The sequence below is a fragment of the Bufo bufo genome, chromosome 5 (genome assembly GCF_905171765.1).
Source record: "Bufo bufo chromosome 5, aBufBuf1.1, whole genome shotgun sequence".
Classification (NCBI taxonomy): domain Eukaryota; kingdom Metazoa; phylum Chordata; class Amphibia; order Anura; family Bufonidae; genus Bufo; species Bufo bufo.
Window position 1 is genome coordinate 103,367,526 of NC_053393.1, and position 25,398 is coordinate 103,392,923.

The 25,398-nt window shown below is 47.7% G+C and overlaps 1 long non-coding RNA gene across 1 annotated transcript in view; it reads left to right on the plus strand.

Moving 5' to 3' along the window:
- The first annotated feature begins 24,023 nt into the window (after positions 1-24,023).
- LOC121002169 overlaps positions 24,024-25,398 on the plus strand; it is a 28,764-nt gene continuing 27,389 nt past the window's right edge. The window contains exon 1 of the long non-coding RNA XR_005779239.1: positions 24,024-24,034. This is a non-coding gene — a long non-coding RNA (uncharacterized LOC121002169). The remainder of the gene's footprint in view (positions 24,035-25,398) is intronic.

Below are 25,398 nucleotides of genomic sequence, written 5' to 3' on the forward strand. Positions count from 1 at the left end.
GGCTACTTGATCTCTAGCTTTGAACTCATCTGGGACCCCTCTTGGAACACCTATTGCATCTATATACACATGGGGATCAAAGCTTGAAAGGGGGCTGCTTCTTTTGTTTATCTTTAGCACCCCTTTTTCTATAATATCTGATTCAGTAAAAATGTGCATGTTCATTATAACTTTGGCAAGCGCACATTCACCTTTCCAGGCACCTTCCAATCTGGATCTTATTTTTCCATCTCCACAGATCCAGTACACATCTCCTATGGACTACACTTGGTTCTGAGTGAGGGATATGTTCAGATTGCTGTATTTGTGACAATAACCTTTGGTGAAATTCTGTACATTCCTCCCATGTGTACTCCCTTTGTAACATGTGTAGTTACCTGGATATACCTGGATACCTGCCCCTGGGCGAGGATTTTTTAACAAAAGAGGGTATTTTGATTTCCATTCTGTACATGCACTGTGGTTATAAGACATATTAACAAAAAGAGTCAAAAAACATTCTTCAACACTTTCTGGTAACACTAGGGGTACGGCACCTAGGTGTGGCTTGGCAGCACCGCATATGTAACAGTTACTTTTATTCACAGAGGCTGCACTATACTTCATCCACTCCAGCCACAAATTAACATCAGAAAAACCCGTCCCCATGGCCAAAGTATCCTCATATGTGGGATTAGATATGGCCCTTAGGTTTTTTAAAGAAACTATATGTGGGGCTAGTGGGTTTTTGGGGACACCTGTGATGGGTTGGTATTCCTTAGACTTATACATATCTCTAAGTCTGAACATTTGTGTTACCCGGGAAGTCGTAGCTCCCCACATTTTATGGAAGTACCATCCCAATACATAATCTCCTTCATCATATTTACCAGGGTTTTCTATTGTCAATACAATTTTCATTTCCGCTGACCTTTTTTTGCAATAATTCAATGAGGAGGTGTCCACATAACACGTCCCTCTCTCAAGGAGTGTCATTCTAGTCAAAAGGGACTTAGAATCTTTATCCCTCCTTTTGAGGGCGCTTTCTGGTTTATATCCCCATTCAGTCCCTGTATTCCATCCCACTGATCCCCAGTATGCACAACCTTTTCCCCAGTATGAGTCTGTTACACATATATAGGCCTGTCCTTCTACATAGTCGTTGGAACAGTAGTTATAATATGAACATGTTTTCAATATATCACAAAGACAAAAGGTGTAGGTAGCTACGTGAGTGTTAGATGAATTATACCAAAAGGTGATGACGCCGCCCTTACTAATTGCGGCTACTTCTCCCATACTGCTAATTGGTAAAATCAGCAAGATTATTGAAGCAATCTTAGTCAGTACATTCAACCATTTTCCAGAAAAGAGTGAGGAGCTCATCATGTTGGAGGTCAGGGCTGTCTGCCCCCGTTAGTACCTCTGGGTCTTGTTGGAGGTCAGGGCTGTATGCCCCCGTTAGTACCTCTTGTCCTTCTTCAAGGGCAAGGCTGTCTGCCTCCGTTCCTGCCTCCTCTCTTGTTCTCACAAGCTTCACTCGGGTGGCGTGGATCCAAGTTGGAGACTGTTCAGTCAGCACGGCTGTTCTGGTTACTGCAACCACGGTAGTGGATGGGCCATATGCGAAGTCACCTTGGAATTTTCCTTTCTTCAGTGTTTTGATCACTACCTCATCCCCCACCCTGTATGGGTGGGTGGGTTCCTGTGGAAGAGAGGGAGACTTACAAGCAACTTTTTCCTCAGTTTTATTAAGAACCTGTATCAATTTGGTGACATATTCTTCCCTTATAAAATCAAGGTCTCCTTCCTGCACTATTGTTGGGCGGGTGGGGAAAGGCCTTCCCATGAGTATCTCAATGCTGTTATATCCTACCCCCTCTTTGCAGACTAATCCTGTCTTAGGATTTTTCTGCAATACTGGATAACACCAGTCTTACTGTTCCTGTTCAGTGGCATACCTTTGAAGATCATTAAGCATTTGCGACATCTCAGGGGTTGGAGGTGCCGGACATGGCATCTCCCAATGGTTACACAAACCTGTGGGGTTGCATTTGGCCACTCGTTTTGCCACCTTATCTGCCAGCGCATTGCCCTGTGAGACATGATCCTTACCATCTGCTGCCGTGAATCCTCTCCTCTGTCAAATCATACCATGGTCCCACACTACCCCATGTGCGTATCTACTATCAGTATAGATGGTGACAGGTCTGCCAGCATGTAGAATACATGCTCTAGTGAGTGCAATGAGCTCAGCTGCCTGCTGTGTTGAGTGTGGATGTCCCTGAGTAGGCCTACAACATCATGTGTAGTGTGCAAAAATGGTGTAACGTCACATTGTGAAAGGAGTTGCCAACTCTACCATCATAAGACAGGCTGCAAGAGAACACAGACATGCCGGCATCCCTTGAACAGGGGTGGGCATTACCTTTGAGAAAAATACACAAGGACGCAACTTGCCTCCGTGTTTTTGTGTCAGTACACCCGCCATGGTTTTACAATTTTGTCGTGCAAACATGTGGAAGGGCAGTTTGTAGTCAGGGAGGCCCAATCCTGGACTTGACATTAATGAACATTTCAGATAATCAAATGCATTGTACATTTCTGAAGACCATTTTATTAAATCAGGTTTGTCCTGTAGTGTTGCCTCAAGATATTGTCATAGTAGGAACAGTCTGGGATCCATTGTCTGCAGTAGTTTATCATTCCAAGGAAGGATAGCATTTCCTTCTTGGAGAGCGGGGTGACCAGGCCCGCTACAGACTAAACTCTCCCTGGACTGATCCTCCTTTCCCCCTTTGTGAGGACAAACCCCAAGTATTCGACTTGCTGTTTACACCATTGCATTTTCCCTAATGACACTTTGTGTCCACATTCAAACAACCATTGTAACAGTGTTATACCATCCTCAATGTTGGCCTCCACTGACATACTGCACAACAGTAAATTATCCACGTATTGCAACAACACAGAACCTTGGGGGGGGGGGTACCATGGTTCTAACGTGGCTTGGAGGACTATTCTGTACACTACAGGTGAATCAGCATATCCCTGGGGTCTGCCCCAGGTCAGTTGACGTCTGTCAAAGGAAAAATTAAAAATTAGTCTGGTCTTCTTGTCAACTGGGACAGAAAAGAATGCATTTTTCAGATCTATCACACTGAACCAAACAGCGTCTGCTGGAATGGCAGATAGTAATTGAGGGATGTCAGGTACAATAGGGGCTATAATGATGTTGTTGATGGCCCTTAAATCCTGTACAAAGTGGGTAGCACCATCTGCCTTTGTCACTGGATTTACAGGCGTGCTGTAGGGTGAAATCACCTCTTCCAGGATTCCCTTTTTGTAGGAATTCTTTTATCATTGGCCTAAGTCCATCGAGTTACTCTTTTGGCAGTAGGTATTGTTTCTGGAACACTGAAATGACACCTGGTTTTACAGTAGCTTTGTAAAGTGTGCAATCTATGAATCCTGTGTCATATTCATTTGAAAACCATAATGCAGGGTTAATGTTGTTGAGTTCTGGGTGGTTCTGTATGTTTGCAAGAATCAGTGGCACTGGTGTAGAGATTGGAATGAGATCTGAGTGTACTCTTATGCCCTGATTTTTGGCTGACACTTGTAAGTCAAGCTTAATGAACAAATCTTTACTTAACACACTTGAGGTTGCACTGCTATCTACCATGAATCCTACTCTGAGTCATCTAAGTCCACCCCTTTTAGTCGGACGCTGTGGTCCACCTTCTGTCTGTCATTAGTGTCCCAGCTGTCCATGAGGACAGAGCTCTGATGTGAATTTCCGCCTTTCACTCTACGCCCCCTGTGTGGCCGTACAGTAGTTTACGGCCACATATGGGGTGTTTCTGTAAACGGCAGAGTCAGGGCAATAAAGATACAGTCTTGTTTGGCTGTTAACCCTTGCTTTATTAGTGGAAATAATTGGTTAAAATGGAAAATTAGGCAAAAAAATGAAATTCTCAAATTTCATCCCCATTTGCCAATAACTCTTGTGCAACACCTAAAGGGTTAACGAAGTTTGTAAAATCAGTTTTGAATACCTTGAGGGGTGTAGTTTATAGAATGGGGTCCCTAAAAATTGGGTTTTTGTAAATTTCTTAAAAATTTCAAGATTTGCTCCTAAACTTCTAAGCCTTGTACCATCCCCAAAAAATAAAATATCATTCCCAAAATAATTCAAACATGAAGTAGACATATGGGGAATGTAAAGTCATCACAATTTTTTGGGGTATTACTATGAATTACAGAGGTAGAGAAACTCAAACTTTGAAATTTGCAAATTTTTCAAAATTTTTGGTAAATTAGGTATTTTTTTATGCAAAAAAATAATAATTTTGACTTCATTTTAAGAGGGTCATGAAGTACAATATGTGACGAAAAAACAATCTCAGAATGGCCTGCATAGGTCAAAGCGTTTTAAAGTTATCACCACTTAAAGTGACACTGGTCAGATTTGCAAAAAATGGCCAAGTCCTTAAGGTGAAATAGGGCTGAGTCCTTAAGGGGTTAAACCATGGCAGATAAGTGAACAGCGTGTACCTGTGTCTGGTTTCACGGGGGAAGTAGTCTATGTTCCAGAAACATTGCCAATAAACTTGAAGATCAAAGATAGCCTGGTGGCAACACAGTTGTTGGTCAAAGAAAATAATATTCCTTTTAATCTGCTAGACACTGATGTTTTGCAGGCACTGGGGGCACATATTCATTTTAATGAGGACGGTACCACACAGGCAGATAAAGGAGCCTCGGATGAGGTTCTGTGTCAAGTTATGGCAATGTACCTTGAGCCCAAGATAGGATGCCATTTACACTACAAGGATTGTGGGGAGTTACAGGTAGTCCCGTACAAATTATGGTCATCCACAAAGTTAGACATTGGGAAACTTAATGTTAACCCTTCCATGGTTCATCTCAAACCAGGTTGCCAACTACCCAGTGTTAAGCAGTACCCCTTGAGTCATGCCCAAGAGCAGTCAGTAGCCTTACAAGTGAAACAATGTGAGAGAATGGGTGTCTTAGTAAGGACCAGTTCACCAGCAAATACACCCCTGTTCCCAGTTAAGAAGAAACCAGTAAAGGGACAACCAGTAACATACAGGATGGTTCATGATTAGAGTTGAGCGAACACCTGGATGTTCGGGTTCGAGAAGTTCGGCCGAACTTCCGAGGAAATGTTCGAGTTCGGGATCCGAACCCGAACCGAACTTCGTCCCGAACCCAAACCCTATTGAAGTCAATGGGGACCCAAACTTTTGGCACTAAAAAGGCTGTAAAACAGCCCAGGAAAGAGCTAGAGGGCTGCAAAAGGCAGCAACATGTAGGTAAATCCCCTGCAAACAAATGTGGATAGGGAAATGAATTAAAATTAAAATAAAAAAAATAAAAATGACCCAATATCAATTGGACAGAGGTCCCATAGCAGAGAATCTGGCTTCACGTCAGCAGAGAATCAGTCTCTTCATGCCATAGCAAAGAATCTGGCTTCATGTCAGCACAGAATCAGTCTCTTCATGCCATAGCAGAGAATCTGGCTTCATGTAACCCACCACTGGAAGAGGCCACTGTCACATATTTAGGCCCCGGCACCCAGACAGAGGAGAGCGGTCCCGTAACAGAGAATCTGGCCTTATGTCAGCGCAGAATCTGTCTTCATGCCATAGCAGAGAATCAGGCTTCACGTCACCCATCACTGGAACAGGCCACTGTCACACATTTAGGCCCAGGCACCCAGGCAGAGGAGAGAGGTCCCGTAACAGAGAATCTGGCCTTATGTCAGCACAGAATCTGTCTTCATGTCATAGCAGAGAATCAGGCTTCACGTCATCCACCACTGGAACAGGCCACTGTCACATATTTAGGCCCAGGCACCCAGGCAGAGGAGAGAGGTCCCGTAACAGAGAATCTGGCCTTATGTCAGCGCAGAATCTGTCTTCATGTCATAGCAGAGAATCAGGCTTCACGTCACCCACCACTGGAACAGGCCACTGTCACACATTTATGCCCAGGCACCCAGGCAGAGGAGAGAGGTCCCGTAACAGAGAATCTGGCCTTATTTCAGTGCAGAATCTGTCTTCATGTCATAGCAGAGAATCAGGCTTCACGTCACCCACCACTGGAACAGGCCACTATCACATATTTAGGCCCAGGCACCCAGGCAGAGGAGAGAGGTCCCATAACAGAGAATCTGGCCTTATGTCAGCGCAGAATCTGTCTTCATGTCATAGCAGAGAATCAGGCTTCACGTCACCCACCACTGGAACAGGCCACTGTCACACATTTAGGCCCAGGCACCCAGGCAGAGGAGAGAGGTCCCGTAACAGAGAATCTGGCCTTATGTCAGCGCAGAATCTGTCTTCATGTCATAGCAGAGAATCAGGCTTCACGTCACCCACCACTAAAACAGGCCACTGTCACATATTTAGGCCCAGGCACCGAGGCAGAGGAGAGAGGTCCCGTAACAGAGAATCTGGCCTTATGTCAGCGCAGAATCTGTCTTCATGTCATAGCAGAGAATCAGGCTTCACGTCACCCACCACTGGAACAGGTCACTGTCACACATTTAGGCCCAGGCACCCAGGCAGAGGAGAGAGGTCGCGTAACAGAGAATCTGGCCTTATGTCAGTGCAGAATATGTCTTCATGTCATAGCAGAGAATCAGGCTTCACGTCACCCACCACTAGAACAGGCCACTGTCACATATTTAGGCCCAGGCACCCAGGCAGAGGAGAGAGGTCGCGTAACAGAGAATCTGGCTTCATGTCAGCACAGAATAAGTCTTCATGTCATAGCAGAGAATCAGGCTTCACGTCACCCACCACTGGAACAGGCCACTGTCACACATTTAGGCCCAGGCACCCAGGCAGAGGAGAGAGGTCCCGTAACAGAGAATCTGGCCTTATGTCAGCGCAGAATCTGTCTTCATGTCATAGCAGAGAATCAGGCTTCACGTCACTCACCACTGGAACAGGCCACTGTCACAAATTTAGGCCCAGGAACCCAGGCAGAGGAGAGAGGTCCCGTAACAGAGAATCTGGCCTTATGTCAGCGCAGAATCTGTCTTCATGTCATAGCAGAGAATCAGGCTTCACGTCACCCACCACTGGAACAGGCCACTGTCACACATTTAGGCCCAGGCACCCAGGCAGAGGAGAGAGGTCCCGTAACAGAGAATCTGGCCTTATGTCAGCGCAGAATCTGTCTTCATGTCATAGCAGAGAATCAGGCTTCACGTCACCCACCACTGGAACAGGCCACTGTCACACATTTAGGCCCAGGCACCCAGGCAGAGGAGAGAGGTCCCGTAACAGAGAATCTGGCCTTATGTCAGCGCAGAATCTGTCTTCATGTCATAGCAGAGAATCAGGCTTCACGTCACCCACCACTGGAACAGGCCACTGTCACACAATTAGGCCCAGGCACCCAGGCAGAGGAGAGAGGTCCCGTAACAGAGAATCTGGCCTTATTTCAGCGCAGAATCTGTCTTCATGTCATAGCAGAGAATCACGCTTCACGTCACCCACCACTGGAACAGGCCACTGTCACATATTTAGGCCCAGGCACCCAGGCAGAGGAGAGAGGTCCCGTAACAGAGAATCTGGCCTTATGTCAGCACAGAATCTGTCTTCATGTCATAGCAGAGAATCAGGCTTCACCTCACCCACCACTGGAACAGGCCACTGTCACATATTTAGGCCCAGGCACCCAGGCAGAGGGAAGAGGTCCAGTAACAGAGAATCTGGCCTTATGTCAGCGCAGAATCTGTCTTCATGTCATAGCAGAGAATCAGGCTTCACGTCACCCACCACTGGAACAGGCCACTGTCACACATTTAGGCCCAGGCACCCAGGCAGAGGAGAGAGGTCCCGTAACAGAGAATCTGGCCTTATGTCAGCACAGAATCTGTCTTCATGTCAAAGCAGAGAATCAGGCTTCACGTCACCCACCACTGGAAGAGGCCACTGTCACACATTTAGGCCCAGGCACCCAGGCAGAGGAGAGAGGTCCCGTAACAGAGAATCTGGCCTTATGTCAGCGCAGAATCTTTCTTCATGTCATAGCAGAGAATCAGGCTTCACGTCACCCACCACTGGAACAGGCCACTGTCACACATTTAGGCCCAGTCACCCAGGCAGAGGAGAAAGGTCCCGTAACAGAGAATCTGGCCTTATGTCAGCGCAGAATCTGTCTTCATGTCATAGCAGAGAATCAAGCTTCACGTCACACACCACTGGAACATGCCACTGTCACACAATTAGGCCCAGGCACCCAGGCAGAGGAGAGAGGTCCCGTAACAAAGAATCTGGCCTTATGTCAGCGCAGAATCTGTCTTCATGTCATAGCAGAGAATCACGCTTCACGTCACCCACCACTGGAACAGGCCACTGTCACATATTTAGGCCCAGGCACCCAGGCAGAGGAGAGAGGTCCCGTAACAGAGAATCTGGCCTTATGTCAGCACAGAATCTGTCTTCATGTCATAGCAGAGAATCAGGCTTCACGTCACCCACCACTGGAAGAGGCCACTGTCACACATTTAGGCCCAGGCACCCAGGCAGAGGAGAGAGGTCCCGTAACAGAGAATCTGGCCTTATGTCAGCGCAGAATCTTTCTTCATGTCATAGCAGAGAATCAGGCTTCACGTCACCCACCACTGGAACAGGCCACTGTCACACATTTTGGCCCAGGCACCCAGGCAGAGGAGAGAGGTCCCGTAACAGAGAATCTGGCCTTATGTCAGCGCAGAATCTGTCTTCATGTCATAGCAGAGAATCAGGCTTCACGTCACACACCACTGGAACATGCCACTGTCACACAATTAGGCCCAGGCACCCAGGCAGAGGAGAGAGGTCCCGTAACAAAGAATCTGGCCTTATGTCAGCGCAGAATCTGTCTTCATGTCATAGCAGAGAATCACGCTTCACGTCACCCACCACTGGAACAGGCCACTGTCACATATTTAGGCCCAGGCACACAGGCAGAGGAGAGAGGTCCCGTAACAGAGAATCTGGCCTTATGTCAGCACAGAATCTGTCTTCATGTCATAGCAGAGAATCAGGCTTCACGTCACCCACCACTGGAACAGGCCACTGTCACACATTTAGGCCCAGGCACCCAGGCAGAGGAGAGAGGTCCCGTAACAGAGAATCTGGCCTTATGTCAGCGCAGAATCTGTCTTCATGTCATAGCAGAGAATCAGGCTTCACGTCACACACCACTGGAACATGCCACTGTCACACAATTAGGCCCAGGCACCCAGGCAGAGGAGAGAGGTCCCGTAACAAAGAATCTGGCCTTATGTCAGCGCAGAATCTGTCTTCATGTCATAGCAGAGAATCACGCTTCACGTCACCCACCACTGGAACAGGCCACTGTCACATATTTAGGCCCAGGCACCCAGGCAGAGGAGAGAGGTCCCGTAACAGAGAATCTGGCCTTATGTCAGCACAGAATCTGTCTTCATGTCATAGCAGAGAATCAGGCTTCACGTCACCCACCACTGGAACAGGCCACTGTCACACATTTAGGCCCAGGCACCAAGGCAGAGGAGTGAGGTCCCGTAACAGAGAATCTAGCCTTATGTCAGCGCAGAATCTGTCTTCATGTCATAGCAGAGAATCAGGCTTTACGTCACCCACCACTGGAACAGGCCACTGTCACATATTTAGGCCCAGGCACCCAGGCAGAGGGAAGAAGTCCAGTAACAGAGAATCTGGCCTTATGTCAGCGCAGAATCTGTCTTCATGTCATAGCAGAGAATCAGGCTTCACGTCACCCACCACTGGAACAGGCCACTGTCACACATTTAGGCCCAGGCACCCAGGCAGAGGAGAGAGGTCCCGTAACAGAGAATCTGGCCTTATGTCAGCGCAGAATCTGTCTTCATGTCATAGCAGAGAATCAGGCTTCACGTCACCCACCACTGGAACAGGCCACTGTCACACATTTAGGCCCAGGCACCCAGGCAGAGGAGAGAGAGGTCCCGTAACAGAGAATCTGGCCTTATGTCAGCGCAGAATCTGTCTTCATGTCATAGCAGAGAATCAGGCTTCACGTCACCCACCACTGGAACAGGCCACTATCACATATTTAGGCCCAGGCACCCAGGCAGAGGAGAGAGGTCCCGTAACAGAGAATCTGGCTTCATGTCAGCACAGAATAAGTCTTCATGTCATAGCAGAGAATCAGGCTTCACGTCACCCACCACTGGAACAGGCCACTGTCACACATTTAGGCCCAGGCACCCAGGCAGAAAAGAGAGGTCCCGTAACAGAGAATCTGGCCTTATGTCAGCACAGAATCTGTCTTCATGTCATAGCAGAGAATCATGCTTCACGTCACCCACCACTGGAACAGGCCACTGTCACACATTTAGGCCCAGGCACCCAGGCAGAGGAGAGAGGTCCCGTAACAGAGAATCTGGCCTTATGTCAGCACAGAATCTGTCTTCATGTCATAGCAGAGAATCAGGCTTCACGTCACCCACTACTGGAACAGGCCACTGTCACACATTTAGGCCCAGGCACCCAGGCAGAGGAGAGAGGTCGCGTAACAGAGAATCTGGCTTCATGTCAGCACAGAATAAGTCTTCATGTCATAGCAGAGAATCAGGCTTCACGTCACCCACCACTAGAACAGGCCACTGTCACACATTTAGGTCCAGGCACCCAGGCAGAAAAGAGAGGTCCCGTAACAGAGAATCTGGCCTTATGTCAGCACAGAATCTGTCTTCATGTCATAGCAGAGAATCAGGCTTCACGTCACCCACCACTGGAACAGGCCACTGTCACACATTTAGGCTCAGGCACCCAGGCAGAGGAGAGAGGTCGCGTAACAGAGAATCTGGCTTCATGTCAGCACAGAATAAGTCTTCATGTCATAGCAGAGAATCAGGCTTCACGTCACCCACCACTAGAACAGGACACTGTCACACATTTAGGCCCAGGCACCCAGGCAGAAAAGAGAGGTCCCGTAACAGAGAATCTGGCCTTATGTCAGCACAGAATCTGTCTTCATGTCATAGCAGAGAATCAGGCTTCACGTCACCCACCACTGGAACAGGCCACTGTCACACATTTAGGACCAGGAACCCAGGCAGAGGAGAGAGGTCCCGTAACAGAGAATCTGGTCTTATGTCAGCGCAGAATCTGTCTTTATGTTATAGCAGAGAATCAGGCTTCACGTCACCCACCACTGGAACAGGCCACTGTCACACATTTAGGCCCAGGCACCCAGGCAGAGGAGAGAGGTCCCGTAACAGAGAATCTGGCCTTATGTCAGCGCAGAATCTGTCTTCATGTCATAGCAGAGAATCAGGCTTCACGTCACCCACCACTGGAACAGGCCACTGTCACACATTTAGTCCCAGGTACCCAGGCAGAGGAGAGAGGTTCCGTAACAGAGAATCTGGCCTTATGTCAGCACAGAATCTGTCTTCATGTCATAGCAGAGAATCGGGCTTCACGTCACCCACCACTGGAACAGGCCACTGTCACACATTTAGGCCCAGGCACCCAGGCAGAGGAGAGAGGTCCCGTAACAGAGAATCTGGCCTTATGTCAGCGCAGAATCTGTCTTCACGTCATAGCAGAAAATCAGGCTTCACGTCACCCACCAAAGGAACAGGCCACTGTCACACATTTAGGCCCAGGCACCCAGGCAGAGGAGAGAGGTCCCGTAACAGAGAATCTGGCCTTATGTCTGCGCAGAATCTGTCTTCATGTCATAGCAGAGAATCAGGCTTCACGTCACCCACCACTGGAACAGGCCACTGTCACATATTTAGGCCCAGGCACCCAGGCAGAGGAGAGAGGTCCCGTAACAGAGAATCTGGCCTTATGTCAGCACAGAATCTGTCTTCATGTCATAGCAGAGAATCAGGCTTCACGTCACCGACCACTGGAACAGGCCACTGTCACACATTTAGGCCCAGGCACCCAGGCAGAGGAGAGAGGTCCCGTAACAGAGAATCTGGCCTTATGTCAGCGCAGAATCGGTCTTCATGTCATAGCAGAGAATCAGGCTTCACGTCACCTACCACTAGAACAGGCCACTGTCACATATTTAGGCCCAGGCACCCAGGCAGAGGAGAGAGGTCGCGTAACAGAGAATCTGGCTTCATGTCAGCACAGAATAAGTCTTCATGTCATAGCAGAGAATCAGGCTTCACGTCACCCACCACTGGAACAGGCCACTGTCACACATTTAGGCCCAGGCACCCAGGCAGAGGAGAGAGGTCCCGTAACAGAGAATCTGGCCTTATGTCAGCACAGAATCTGTCTTCATGTCATAGCAGAGAATCAGGCTTCACGTCACCCACAACTGGAACAGGCCACTGTCACACATTTAGGCCCAGGCACCCAGGCAGAGGAGAGAGGTCCCGTAACAGAGAATCTGGCCTTATGTCAGCGCAGAATCTGTCTTTATGTCATAGCAGAGAATCAGGCTTCACGTCACCCACCATTGGAACAGGCCACTGTCACACATTTAGGCCCAGGCACCCAGGCAGAGGAGAGAGGTCCCGTAACAGAGAATCTGGCCTTATTTCAGCGCAGAATCTGTCTTCATGTCATAGCAGAGAATCAGGCTTCACGTCACCCACCACTGGAACATGCCACCGTCACACATTTAGGCCCAGGCACCCAGGCAGAGGAGAGAGGTCCCGTAACAGAGAATCTGGCCTTATGTCAGCACAGAATCTGTTTTCATGTCATAGCAGAGAATCAGGCTTCACGTCACCCACCACTGGAACAGGCCACTGTCACACATTTAGGCCCAGGCACCCAGGCAGAGGAGTGAGGTCCCGTAACAGAGAATCTGGCATTATGTCAGCGCAGAATCTGTCTTCATGTCATAGCAGAGAATCAGGCTTCACGTCACCCACCACTGGAACAGGCCACTGTCACATATTTAGGCCCAAGCACCCAGGCAGAGGAGAGAGGTCCCGTAACAGAGAATCTGGCCTTATATCAGCGCAGAATCTGTCTTCATGTCATAGCAGAGAATCAGGCTTCACGTCACCCACCACTAGAACAGCCCACTGTCACATATTTAGGCCCAGGCACCCAGGCAGAGGAGAGAGGTCACGTAACAGAGAATTTGACTTCATGTCAGCACAGAATAAGTCTTCATGTCATAGCAGAGAATCAGGCTTCACGTCACCCACCACTGGAACAGGCCTCTGTCACACATTTAGGCCCAGGCACCCAGGCACCCAGGCAGAGGAGAGAGGTCCCGTAACAGAGAATCTGGCCTTATGTCAGCGCAGAATCTGTCTTCATGTCAAAGCAGAGAATCAGGCTTCACGTCACCCACCACTGGAACAGGCCACTGTCACATATTTAGGCCCAGGCACCCAGGCAGAGGAGAGAGGTCCCGTAACAGAGAATCTGGCTTCATGTCAGCACAGAATCTGTCTTCATGTCATAGCAGAGAATCAGGCTTCACGTCACCCACCACTGGAACAGGCCACTGTCACACATTTAGGCCCAGGCACCCAGGTAGAGGAGAGAGGTCCCGTAACAGAGAATCTGGCCTTATGTCAGCGCAGAATCTGTCTTTATGTCATAGCAGAGAATCAGGCTTCACGACACCCACCACTGGAACAGGCCACTGTCACACATTTAGGCCCAGGCACCCAGGCAGAGGAGAGAGGTCGCGTAACAGAGAATCTGGCTTCATGTCAGCACAGAATAAATCTTCATGTCATAGCAGAGAATCAGGCTTCACGTCACCCACCACTGGAACAGGCCACTGTCACACATTTCGGCCCAGGCACCCAGGCAGAGGAGAGAGGTCCCGTAACAGAGAATCTGGCCTTATGTCAGCACAGAATCTGTCTTCATGTCATAGCAGAGAATCAGGCTTCACGTCACCCACCACTAGAACAGGCCACTGTCACATATTTAGGCCCAGGCACCCAGGCAGAGGAGAGAGGTCGCGTAACAGAGAATCTGGCTTCATGTCAGCACAGAATAAGTCTTCATGTCATAGCAGAGAATCAGGCTTCACGTCACCCACCACTGGAACAGGCCACTGTCACACATTTAGGCCCAGGCACCCAGGCAGAGGAGAGAGGTCCCGTAACAGAGAATCTGGCCTTATGTCAGTGCAGAATCTGTCTTAATGTCATAGCAGAGAATCAGGCTTCACGTCACCCACCACTGGAACAGGCCATGGGAAGCGATGGGAACACTAGTCCGCACCACTAACTCTAAGGGAAAACACCAAGGGGAGGACAGACAACACAGACTCAACATATATTCCCAGGTGGGCGACAACAGGAGACAACAATAAGCCCAACAGGGATCCGGAGGGTAGCACTCAGGAACGACAACCAGGATTAACCACTCCAGTGGGTCAGTATAGATGTCCAGGCAGGAAGCTCTATAACTGGCAACTAGAGAAGTGTGAGGGGAGAATATAAGGAGGTAGGGAGTGGCAGACAAGAAACAGCTGAAGAGGAGAAGCTACGGATCCCTGAGAGAGACAAAAAGGATAGCAAGGCAAACACAGAAAACAATCACAAAGAAACAACGTGATCTTTCGATATAGAGCGCGCAGCCACCCGCTGCGACTTCCTGACCCCGGGTATAACGGAGTCAGACGTGGCTCTTGATACCCTCGTGACAGTACCCCCCCTTTCACGAGGGGCCTCCGGACACTTAGGACCAGGTCTCTCCGGATGAGAGGCATGGAAAGTCTGAATTAACCTGTTGGCGTTTACCTCTGACGCTGGAACCCACATTCTTTCCTCGGGACCGTAACCCCTCCAATGCACCAGATACTGAAGAGAGCGGCGGACCCGACGAGAATCAACAATTCTGGCTATTTGAAACTCCAGATTACCAGCCACAATGACAGGAGGAGGTGGCAGCGGCGATGGTTCTAGAGGTGGAACATACTTCTTGAGTAACGATTTATGGAAGACGTTATGGATCTTAAAAGTCTGAGGTAGCTCCAGGCGAAAAGCCACAGGGTTAATGACGGCTACTATTTTATAGGGACCAATGAACCTAGGACCCAGTTTCCAAGAAGGAACCTTCAACTTAATATTCCTAGTAGACAACCACACATAGTCATTCACTCCTAGGTCCGGACCTGGCGACCGTTTCTTATCGGCCATGCATTTATATTTACCACTCATCTTTTTCAAGTTAACTTGCACCTTCTGCCATACCGATGAAAGAGATGAAGAAAACCTTTCCTCTTCGGGAACCCCAGAAGACCCCCCCTCTTTGAAAGTACAAAATTGGGGATGAAAACCGTATGCACTAAGGAATGGTGACTTGCCAGTGGACTCCTGATAATGATTATTTATGGCAAACTCAGCTAACGGTAAATATGATGACCACAACTCTTGGTTTTCAGACACAAAACACCTTAAATATGTTTCTAGGTTTTGGTTGGTACGCTCAGTCTGTCCATTCGACTGAGGATGTAAAGCTGAGGAAAAGGACAAGTGAACCCCCAAACGGGAACAAAAAGCTTTCCAAAACTTAGAAATAAACTGGGTTCCCCGATCCGAAACCACATCGGAAGGGACCCCGTGAAGCTTCACGATTTCACTGATAAACACCTGAGCGAGAGTTTTAGCATTAGGAAGTGCGGGTAGCGCAATAAAGTGTACCATTTTGCTAAACCTGTCTACTACTACCAAGATAACAGTTTTACCCGCCGACAACGGTAAGTCAGTGATGAAATCCATTGACAGATGTGTCCATGGCCTATTGGGGATGAAAAGTGGCAATAAAGACCCTGCTGGACGTGTATGAGAGACTTTCGCGCGTGCACAAGTAGAACAAGTAGACACGAAATCCATTACATCCTGACGCAACCTTGGCCACCAAAAACGACGAGATAAAAGCTCCAAGGTTGCTTTACTACCCGGGTGTCCAGCAAGTGCCGAATTATGATGTTCTTTTAATAATTCAAGACGCAGGTTTAACGGTACAAACAATTTCTCTGAGGGGCAAGAGGCCGGGGCGTCCCCCTGAGCCTCTAACACCTTTCCCTCTAGAACAGAGTGTACAGCAGAGACAACCACTCCTCTTTGTAAAATAGGTACCGGATCACAAACATTACCCCCTCCAGGGAAACTACGAGATAATGCGTCTGCCTTGGTATTTTTTGCCCCAGGACGATAGGTGATTACAAAGTTAAATCTGGTAAAGAATAGCGACCACCTAGCTTGTCTAGGGGTGAGACGCTTAGCCGATTCTAGGTACAGAAGGTTCTTGTGATCCGTAATCACCGTGACGGGGTGGATTGCTCCCTCTAAGAAGTGACGCCACTCTTCAAGCGCCAGTTTAATCGCCAACAGTTCCCTATTTCCAATATCATAATTCTTCTCCGCAGAAGATAATTTTTTGGAAAAGAAAGCGCAAGGAACGCCATTTGCCAGGAGACGGACCCTGAGACAATACAGCTCCCACTCCCACCTCTGACGCATCTACCTCGACAATAAAAGGCTGGGAGACATCAGGTTGAATTAGAACAGGTGCCGAGGTAAACCTCTCCTTTAGAGAGGAAAATGCATCTTTAGCGGCGTCAGACCATTTGGAAAAATCCGTCCCCTTCCTAGTCATGTCGGTAAGGGGTTTAACGATCACTGAATAATTTTTAATGAACTTTCTATAGAAATTTGCGAAACCCAAAAACCGTTGTAGGGCTTTAAGGTTCTCAGGAAGATCCCAATCTAAAATTGCCTGGACCTTCCCAGGATCCATGCGGAAACCTGAAGCAGATAATAGATATCCCAGGAACTGTAATTCCTGAACAGCGAAGACACATTTTTCAATTTTCGCATATAATTTATTCGTCCGTAGGACCTGCAGTACTTGCCTGACATGCACCTCATGTGTTTTCAGATCAGCCGAATAAATTAAGATATCATCTAGGTATATGACTACAAACCTGCCGATGAGATGACTAAAAATATCATTAACGAAATGTTGGAAGACATCAGGGGCATTGGTCAGACCGAAAGGCATAACTAGATTTTCATAATGCCCCTCAGGGGTGTTAAAAGCTGTCTTCCACTCATCCCCTTCCCTGATACGAATCAGATTGTAGGCCCCCCTAAGATCAAGTTTGGAGAACCACTTAGCACCCGCAATCTGATTAAAAAGGTCAGGAATGAGAGGAAGAGGGTATGGGTCACGGATGGTTATCTGGTTTAACTCACGGAAATCTAAGCAAGGACGCAGGCCCCCATATTTCTTTTTAACAAAGAAAAACCCTGCAGCCACGGGTGAAGAAGAGTGTCTGATGTGTCCCTTAGCCAGACTCTCGGAGATATAATCTTTCATGGCTTGTCTCTCGGGACCCGAAAGATTATACAACCTGGACTTGGGTAATTTTGCCCCGGGAATCAGGTTAACCGGGCAATCATAAGGACGATGAGGTGGTAGTTTCTGACAACCCTTTTCAGAAAAAACGTCCTCAAAGTCCGAAATAAATGTAGGTAGGGAAGCTATGGAGGCGATTAAGCAATTGTTATTTAAGCAATTCTCTCTGCAATGCTCACTCCACTCCAATATCTCCCTGGCCTGCCAATCCACCACTGGATTGTGCGCTACCAACCAGGGAAGACCCAATACCACCGGAGAGGGAAGGCCCTCCAGAACGTAACATGAAAGACACTCATTATGGTGGTCCCCTACCCGAAGGTGTAAATTACGAACAATGTGGGTGAGGTTTCTCTGAGACAGAGGAGCAGAATCTATAGCGAATACGGGAATAGGTCTCTGCAGCGTACAGAGAGACAAACCCATAGTGCGGGCAAAATGGGCATCAATCAAGTTTACCCCTGCTCCACTGTCTAGAAAAACAGAAATAGACTCCGTCTTAACACCAAAAACAATGACCGCTGGTAACACAAATTGAGATGTTCGTATGGAGGAAACGTATACCCCCCGGCTGACATCCTCCGCACAGCCCGGGGTTAGTAGTTTTCCGACGGTCTTTTGTTTTTGAGAAAGGAGGGACAGACATTAATGAAATGACCCCTCCCCCCACAGAAAAAACAAGCCCCCCCCCTACGGCGAACCTCGGGAGGACGGACCTGACGAGAAGTTCCGCCTAGCTGCATAGGCTCATCTAAGTCAGTACAGGCTGACTGTTGCTTGGGAGAGGTAACCAATTGCTCCGGAATTTTCGATCTCTCCCTAAGACGTCTATCTATTCTGATCGTCGTTCCACTGAGTATCCGTAGCCCACCTACGGAACTCTGAGCAATATTCCTCTGCTGACCGATCTCCCTGTAGGAGTCTCCGTAACTTCGACTCAGCCAGGGCGACTCGGTCAGGGTCATCATATATGAGACCCAAAGCCCCAAAAAATCCCTCCACTGACCGAAGAGCCTGAGAACCAGGGGGTAACGAGAACGCCCAGGATTGCGGATCCCCCTGAAGCAGGGAAATGACAATCCCTACCCGCTGTTCTTCATGACCTGAGGAGTAAGGGCGCAACTTAAAATATAATTTGCAGGCCTCACGGAACGTCGCAAATTTGTCCCTTCCCCCAGAAAATCTGTCGGGAAGAGCAACCTTGGGTTTAGTGACAACCTGGTTACCCATAGCAACCGCTGGGGGTGCGGTCTGCTGCATTTGCTGCTGTTGTTGGAGAACAGACGCCTTCAATCCTGCCACCTCCAAAGACAGGCTTTGAAGCTGTTCTGCCAAGGCATCAATAGGATCCATATTGGATTCTAAGTAGAGAGAGAAAAAAAAAACAACAAACAAAAAATTAAATAATTTTTTTTTTTTTTTTCTCAAAAAGTAAGGGCCAGTTATAATATCACGGTCGGCGTGGCTATCACATACGTGACACAGAGGGAGGGAACGAGGAAGGCCCTGCCCAAGTGAGAGGGAAGATGGTGACCCCTGACTCACCTGGCGGCTGGCACCTGGCTGCCCTGACGTCCCTAGACGGGTTCCTCACCCGTACGCCGATCACGTGCCTAAAGCCCTGGCTTTCCCTGAGCTGAGCCCTAGGTAGTGAACAGGGCGATGGGAACACTAGTCCGCACCACTAACTCTAAGGGAAAACACCAAGGTGAGGACAGACAACACAGACTCAACATATATTCCCAGGTGGGCGACAACAGGAGACAACAATAAGCCCAACAGGGATCCGGAGGGTAGCACTCAGGAACGACAACCAGGATTAACCACTCCAGTGGGTCAGTATAGATGTCCAGGCAGGAAGCTCTATAACTGGCAACTAGAGAAGTGTGAGGGGAGAATATAAGAAGGTAGGGAGTGGCAGACAAGAAACAGCTGAGGAGGAGAAGCTACGGATCCCTGAGAGAGACAAAAAGGATAGCAAGGCAAACACAGAAAACAATCACAAAGAAACAACGTGATCTTTCGATATAGAGCGCGCAGCCACCCGCTGCGACTTCCTGACCCCGGGTATAACGGAGTCAGACGTGGCTCTTGATACCCTCGTGACAGGACGGATCCGTTTGACGTTGACACAATATGGTGCAATTTCAAACGGATCCGTCCCCCATTGACTTTCAATGTAAAGTCAGGAGTTAATATACCATGGGATCGGAGTTTTCCATGGGAACGCCTCTATGTTAGAATATACCATCGGATTTGAGTTACATCGTGAAACTCAGATCCGACAGTATATTCTAACACAGAGGCGTTCCCATAGTGATGGGGACGCTTCTAGTTAGAATATACTACGAACTGTGTACATAACTGCCCCCTGCTGCCTGGCAGCACCCGATCTTTTACAGGGGGCTGTGATCAGCACAATTAACCCCTCAGGTGCTGCACCTGAGGGGTTAATTGTGCATATCATAGCCCCCTATAAGAGATCAGGGGCTGCCAGGCGGCAGACCCCCCTCCCTCCCCAGTTTGAATATCATTGGTGGCCTGCTGGCTGCTGCTGTCTGTGTCCGGCCGGGAGCTCCTCCTACTGGTAAGTGACAGGTCTGTGCGGCGCATTGCTTAATGATCTGTCACTTACAAGTAGGAGGAGCTCCCGGCCGGACACAGACAGCGCAGCAGCCAGCAGGTAATGATGCTTCTAATATTGTAATATTGCTAAGTAACCATGGCAACCAGGCCTGCAGTAGCGTCCTGGTTGCCATGGTTACCGATCGGAGCCCCAGAGCGATTAAACTGGGACTCCGATCGGAATCTCCGCTGCCACCAATGATCGGGGGGGGGGGGCCGCACACTGGCCACCAATGAAATTACAATAGGGGGGGGCCGACGGAGGCCGCACACTGGCCACCAATGATATTACAATAGAGGGAGGGAGGGGGGCCGACGGAGGCCGCACACTGACCACCAATGATATTACAATAGGAGGGGGAGGGCGGGGGGGCCGCACACTGGCCCCTGATCTTATAGGGGGCTATGATATGCACAATTAACCCCTCAGGTGCAGCACCTAAGGGGTTAATTGTGCGGATCACAGCCCCCTGTAAGAGATCAGGGGCTGCCAGGCAGCAGGGGGCAGTCATGTACATAGTTCGTAGTATATTCTAACTTGAAGCGTATATTCTAACTAGAAGCGTCCCCATCACTATGGGAACGCCTCTGTGCTAGAATATACTGTCGGATTTGAGTTTTCACGAAGTGAAAACTCATCTCTGAAAAAGCTTTTATGCAGACAGATCTTCGAATCCGTCTGTATGAAAGTAACCTACGGCCACAGATCACGGACGCGGATGCCAATCTTGTGTGCATCCGTGTTCTTTCACGGACCCATTGACTTGAATGGGTCCGTGAACCGTTGTCCGTAAAAAAAAATAGGACAGGTCATATTTTTTTGACTGACAGGAAACACGGATCACGGATGCGGCTGCAAAACGGTGCATTTTTCGATTTTTCCACGGACCCATTGAAAGTCAATGGGTCCACGAAAAAAAAAACGGAAAACGGCACAATGGCCACGGATGCCCACAACGGTCGTGTGCATGATGCCTTAGGAGGTGAAAAGGTGCTTTTAATCTTCAAGCCAAACTGCTAAGAGAGAGTGCACCAGTTACTGTCGCATCACCCAGTTGAGAAGCATGATATTCATTAGAAAAATGAGCTTTCAAACTTATGTTACGATAAAATCTCTACAAATCCATATCAAGGTCTGATAGTATCAAAACTTCCCGTGGGGCTAAAGGTCCTTTATTGCAATAAGTTCATCTGTGCCGGACTCAGGTTTTTAGAGGACAAATTTTAAAACCAAGTTCTCTGTCATACCTGTGGCCGTGTCAGTCTTGAGCTTCGCAAATGATGGCGCCAACACCAGGAGAGCAGGGTGCCATCATCGGCGAAACGGACGCTCCAAGAATGACACGGCCACAGGTATGACAGAGAACTTGGTTTATATAGTTTTTTGTGAATCAAGTTTTAATGTAAATCTCGTTTCCTTTTTTTTTATAGCGGAATTGAATTGTGTCAACTACAGGTGAAACCAGGGTGGATTTGATTTAAATCAAAATGATTTAAATCACGATTTAAATCACTAGTCAGTAAGGCTTGATTTAAATCATAGTTTTCTACATAAAGACTAATTCTTGCTCGTATAACTTATAATATGCAAGTAGATGAAGATTTAAACAACTTTTCATATTAGTTTGATTAGGTTGATTCTGCATTCATATAGGTTTGTAGAAGTTAGGATTAAGGTATTTTTCTCAACTCTGTTCATGTTATAACATTTTTGCTGTGAAGAAGAGGCCTGTGATCTCTGCTGAGTCAAAAGTCAAAAGTAAACCAAGCATCTGTGATAATATCTTGTAGGCAGAGAAACTGCCCAATAATCTTACAAAAACCTCTGGAAGAGCATGACATTGTGAATGGATTAATGGAATTTATTTACCCAAAAAATTACACATATAGAAACATAGAATGTGTTGGCAGATAAGAACCATTTGGCCCATCTAGTCTGCCCAATATACTGAATACTATGAATAGCCCCTGTCCCTATCTTATATGAAGGATGGCCTTATGCCTATCCCATGCATGCTTAAACTCCTTCACTGTATTTGCAGCTACCACTTCTGCAGGAAGGCTATTCCATGCATCCACTACTCTCTCAGTAAAGTAATACTTCCTGATATTACTTTTAAACCTTTCCCCCTCTAATTTAAAAATGTCCTCTTGTAGCAGTTTTTCTTCTATTAAATATTCTTTCCTCTTTTACCTTGTTGATTCCCTTTATGTATTTAAAAGTTTCTATCATATCCCCTCTGTCTCGTCTTTCTTCCAAGCTTTACTTGTTAAGGTCCTTTAATCTTTCCTGGTAAGTTTTATCCTGCAATCCATGTACCAGTTTAGTAGCTCTTCTCTGAACTCTCTCCAAAGTATCAATATCCTTCTGGAGATATGGTCTCCAGTACTTCGCACAATACTCCAGATGAGGTCTCACTAGTGCTCTGTATAGCGGCATGAGCACCTCCCTCTTTCTACTGGTAATGCCTCTCCCTATACACCCAAGCATTCTGCTAGCATTTCCTGCTGCTCTGTGACAGTCTGCCTACCTTTAAGTCTTCTGAAATAATGACCCTTACATCCCTTTCCTCAGATACTGAGGTTAGGACTGTATCACTGATACTGATTTTATATTCTGCTCTTGGGTTTTTACTCCCCAGGTGCATTATCTTGCACTTATCAACATAAAATTTTAGTTGCCATATTTTTGACCATTCCTCTAGTTTTCCTAAATCCTTTTCCATTTGGTGTATTCCTCCAGGAACATCAACCCTGTTACAAATCTTTGTGTCAACAGAAAAAAGACACACCTTACCATCGAGGCCTTCTGCAATATATATTAAACAATATGGGTCCCAGAACAGATCCCTGAGGTACCCCACTGGTAACAAGACCATGGTCTGAATATACTCCATTGACTACAACCCTCTGCTGTCTGTCCCTCATCCGATTTTTTTTTTTTTTTTGATTTTGAAAAAAAAAATCATTGATTTTTATCCACGCTGGGTGAAACTAAGAATTAGAATATCGTGCAAAGTTCATTTATTTCAGTAATGCAACTTAAAAGGTGAAACTAACATATGAGACTCATTACATGCAAAGCGAGATATTTCAAGCCTTTATTTGTTATAATTTGGATGATTATGGCTTACAGCTTCTGAAACCCCAAAGTCACAATCTCAGGTACCGTTTGCTCAGGGGATATGGATTAATTAGCTGACTAGAGTGTGACACTTTGAGCCTAGAATATTGAACCTTTTCACAAAATTCTAATTTTAAGTTGCATTACTGAAATAAATGGACATTTGCACGATGAGTTTCACCTGTATGAATCATTGTGCATTGAAACATGTGATACGGGCTTCACTATAGGGTTCGGTACATTTGCTTGTCCATTTTCCTTTGAAAGAATGTTGTTTTGTTTTGTGGGTTGTCATGGTAACATGACGTCAGTTCCTTGTTAATCTGGCGGGTTATTTAAATGCTGGATGATTTTTGTATGCACACGGTTTGATGAAGGCATGCACTGTGCCGAAACGCATTATAAACAGCAACAATCTGTGAGTGCCGGTCCTTTCTTCGTTATTGTTGTTTGGGACGAAAGCCCCTGGACACGTGCACCACCACGCTAACTTCAGCTGCAGTGCCGTTCAGTGGTTATTGTATCCTACTGTCGTGGTGATGTCTCCTTGAATTCCTGGCCTCTATCAATGACGTATTGACCCTTGTGACCACTGCTACATGTGTTTTTGGTGGCATTGGTCATGTGCCAACTGGACACGTCATTTCTGGGTTGGGCAGCGGAGCATGGAAATGTCAGGATATGAAGACCAGGGGATTGGTATGTGAGGATATTTGTTGGGGAAATGGGAAAAATCTGTAACCAGAAATCATACATCAGTAAGCTTGCATTTATTTAGTCCCGTGTGGTCCAGAACGTTTCATATGTTTATAGTATACAGCTACTCATGGAAAATGACGTTTAAGTCATTTATGGACCTTCCTTAGAAGCATGAAACTGTGGCTGAAACCAGGGTGGCATGGAGACACTTGATCTTTGGGGTAGGGTTTGGCACCCCTTCTTTGTGGGCTGACCTGGGATGGGAAGCTTGCTTGCTTGCTACCCGGCATTGGCAATCTGCTTTTTCACTCTACAGCCTCGGATGCTCCGCTGGGCTCCCTGGATGTAAACTTCCTGTTTGACGCTGCAGCAGCCAATCACTGGCCGCAGCTGTGACCTGCTCCCTTGCGTCACATGACACAAGAGGAGCAGATCACCACTGCCGCTAGCAGTTGTAGGTTTATGTCCAGGGAGCTCAGTGGAGCAGCCTTAGAACAAACATGCGTGGGAGCTAGTGCCAGGAAGCAGGTAAGTATAGCCAAAGGTGCAAAACCCCTTCAATCTTCAGGTATTTCATGCTTAGTTGGTCTCCTGTTTGAATAGATTTGGGTTACACATGTGTACAGCTGTCTCAAACTCTATAGAGTGGCTTGTACTCTGCTGTCTCTGGGAGTGCCACAGACAAAAATGGAGGGCAGCAGGACTCCTATATGAATTCGCATTTGGAACCCCCTTGTCCAGTGGATAAGGGGTAACTTGTTACTGGAGTACCCATATGACGTTTCTAGGTTTCTCAGTTCAGTTACCTTCAATAATTTTTTTTAGTCAATGGGGGACAAATACGTTTTCAATTGCACCATATTGTGTCAGTGAAAACGGATCCGTCCCCATTGACTTGCATTGTAAGTCAGGACGGATCCGTTTGGCTCCGTATCGTCAGGCGGACATCAAAACGCTGCAAGCAACGTTTTGGTGTCCGCCTTCAGAGCGGAATGGAGGCTGAACGGAGCCAAACTGATGCATTCTGAACGGATCCTTATCCATTCAGAATGCATTGGGGCTAAACTGATCCGTTTTGGGCCGCTTGTGAGATTCCTGAAACGGATCTCACAAGCGGACGCAGAAACGCCAGTGTGAAAGTAGCCTAACTCTGCTATTCTAATGATTATCCGTACCCCATTACTGTAGAATTCTTACTTTTATTATATGTAAATGAGCCTGTAGGAGCAGGGTTGGGGCGTTGCTCCTGCACCTAGAGGCTTCAGTCTCCCACCTCAAGTCACGCCTTCCAAGTGTTGATTGACAGGGCCAGGCATCGTTCGCATCCTTCTGCCTGCCTGTGCCCTGGGGACATCTCACGCCGTTCGGTATTCTGCGCAGGCGCAGTGAGGAAGCTGGCAGCCCGCGAGCGTCCTTCCCTCACCGCTCCTGCGCAGAATACCGAACGGAGCAAGATTTCCACAGGGCAGGCAGAAGGATGCGAACGATGCCTGGCCCTGTCAATCAACACTTGGAAGGCGTGACTTGAGGTGGGAGACAGGAGCCTCTAGGTGCAGGAGCCGCCCCCCCCCCCCCCCCCCCCCTGCTTCTAGAGGCTCATTTACACAT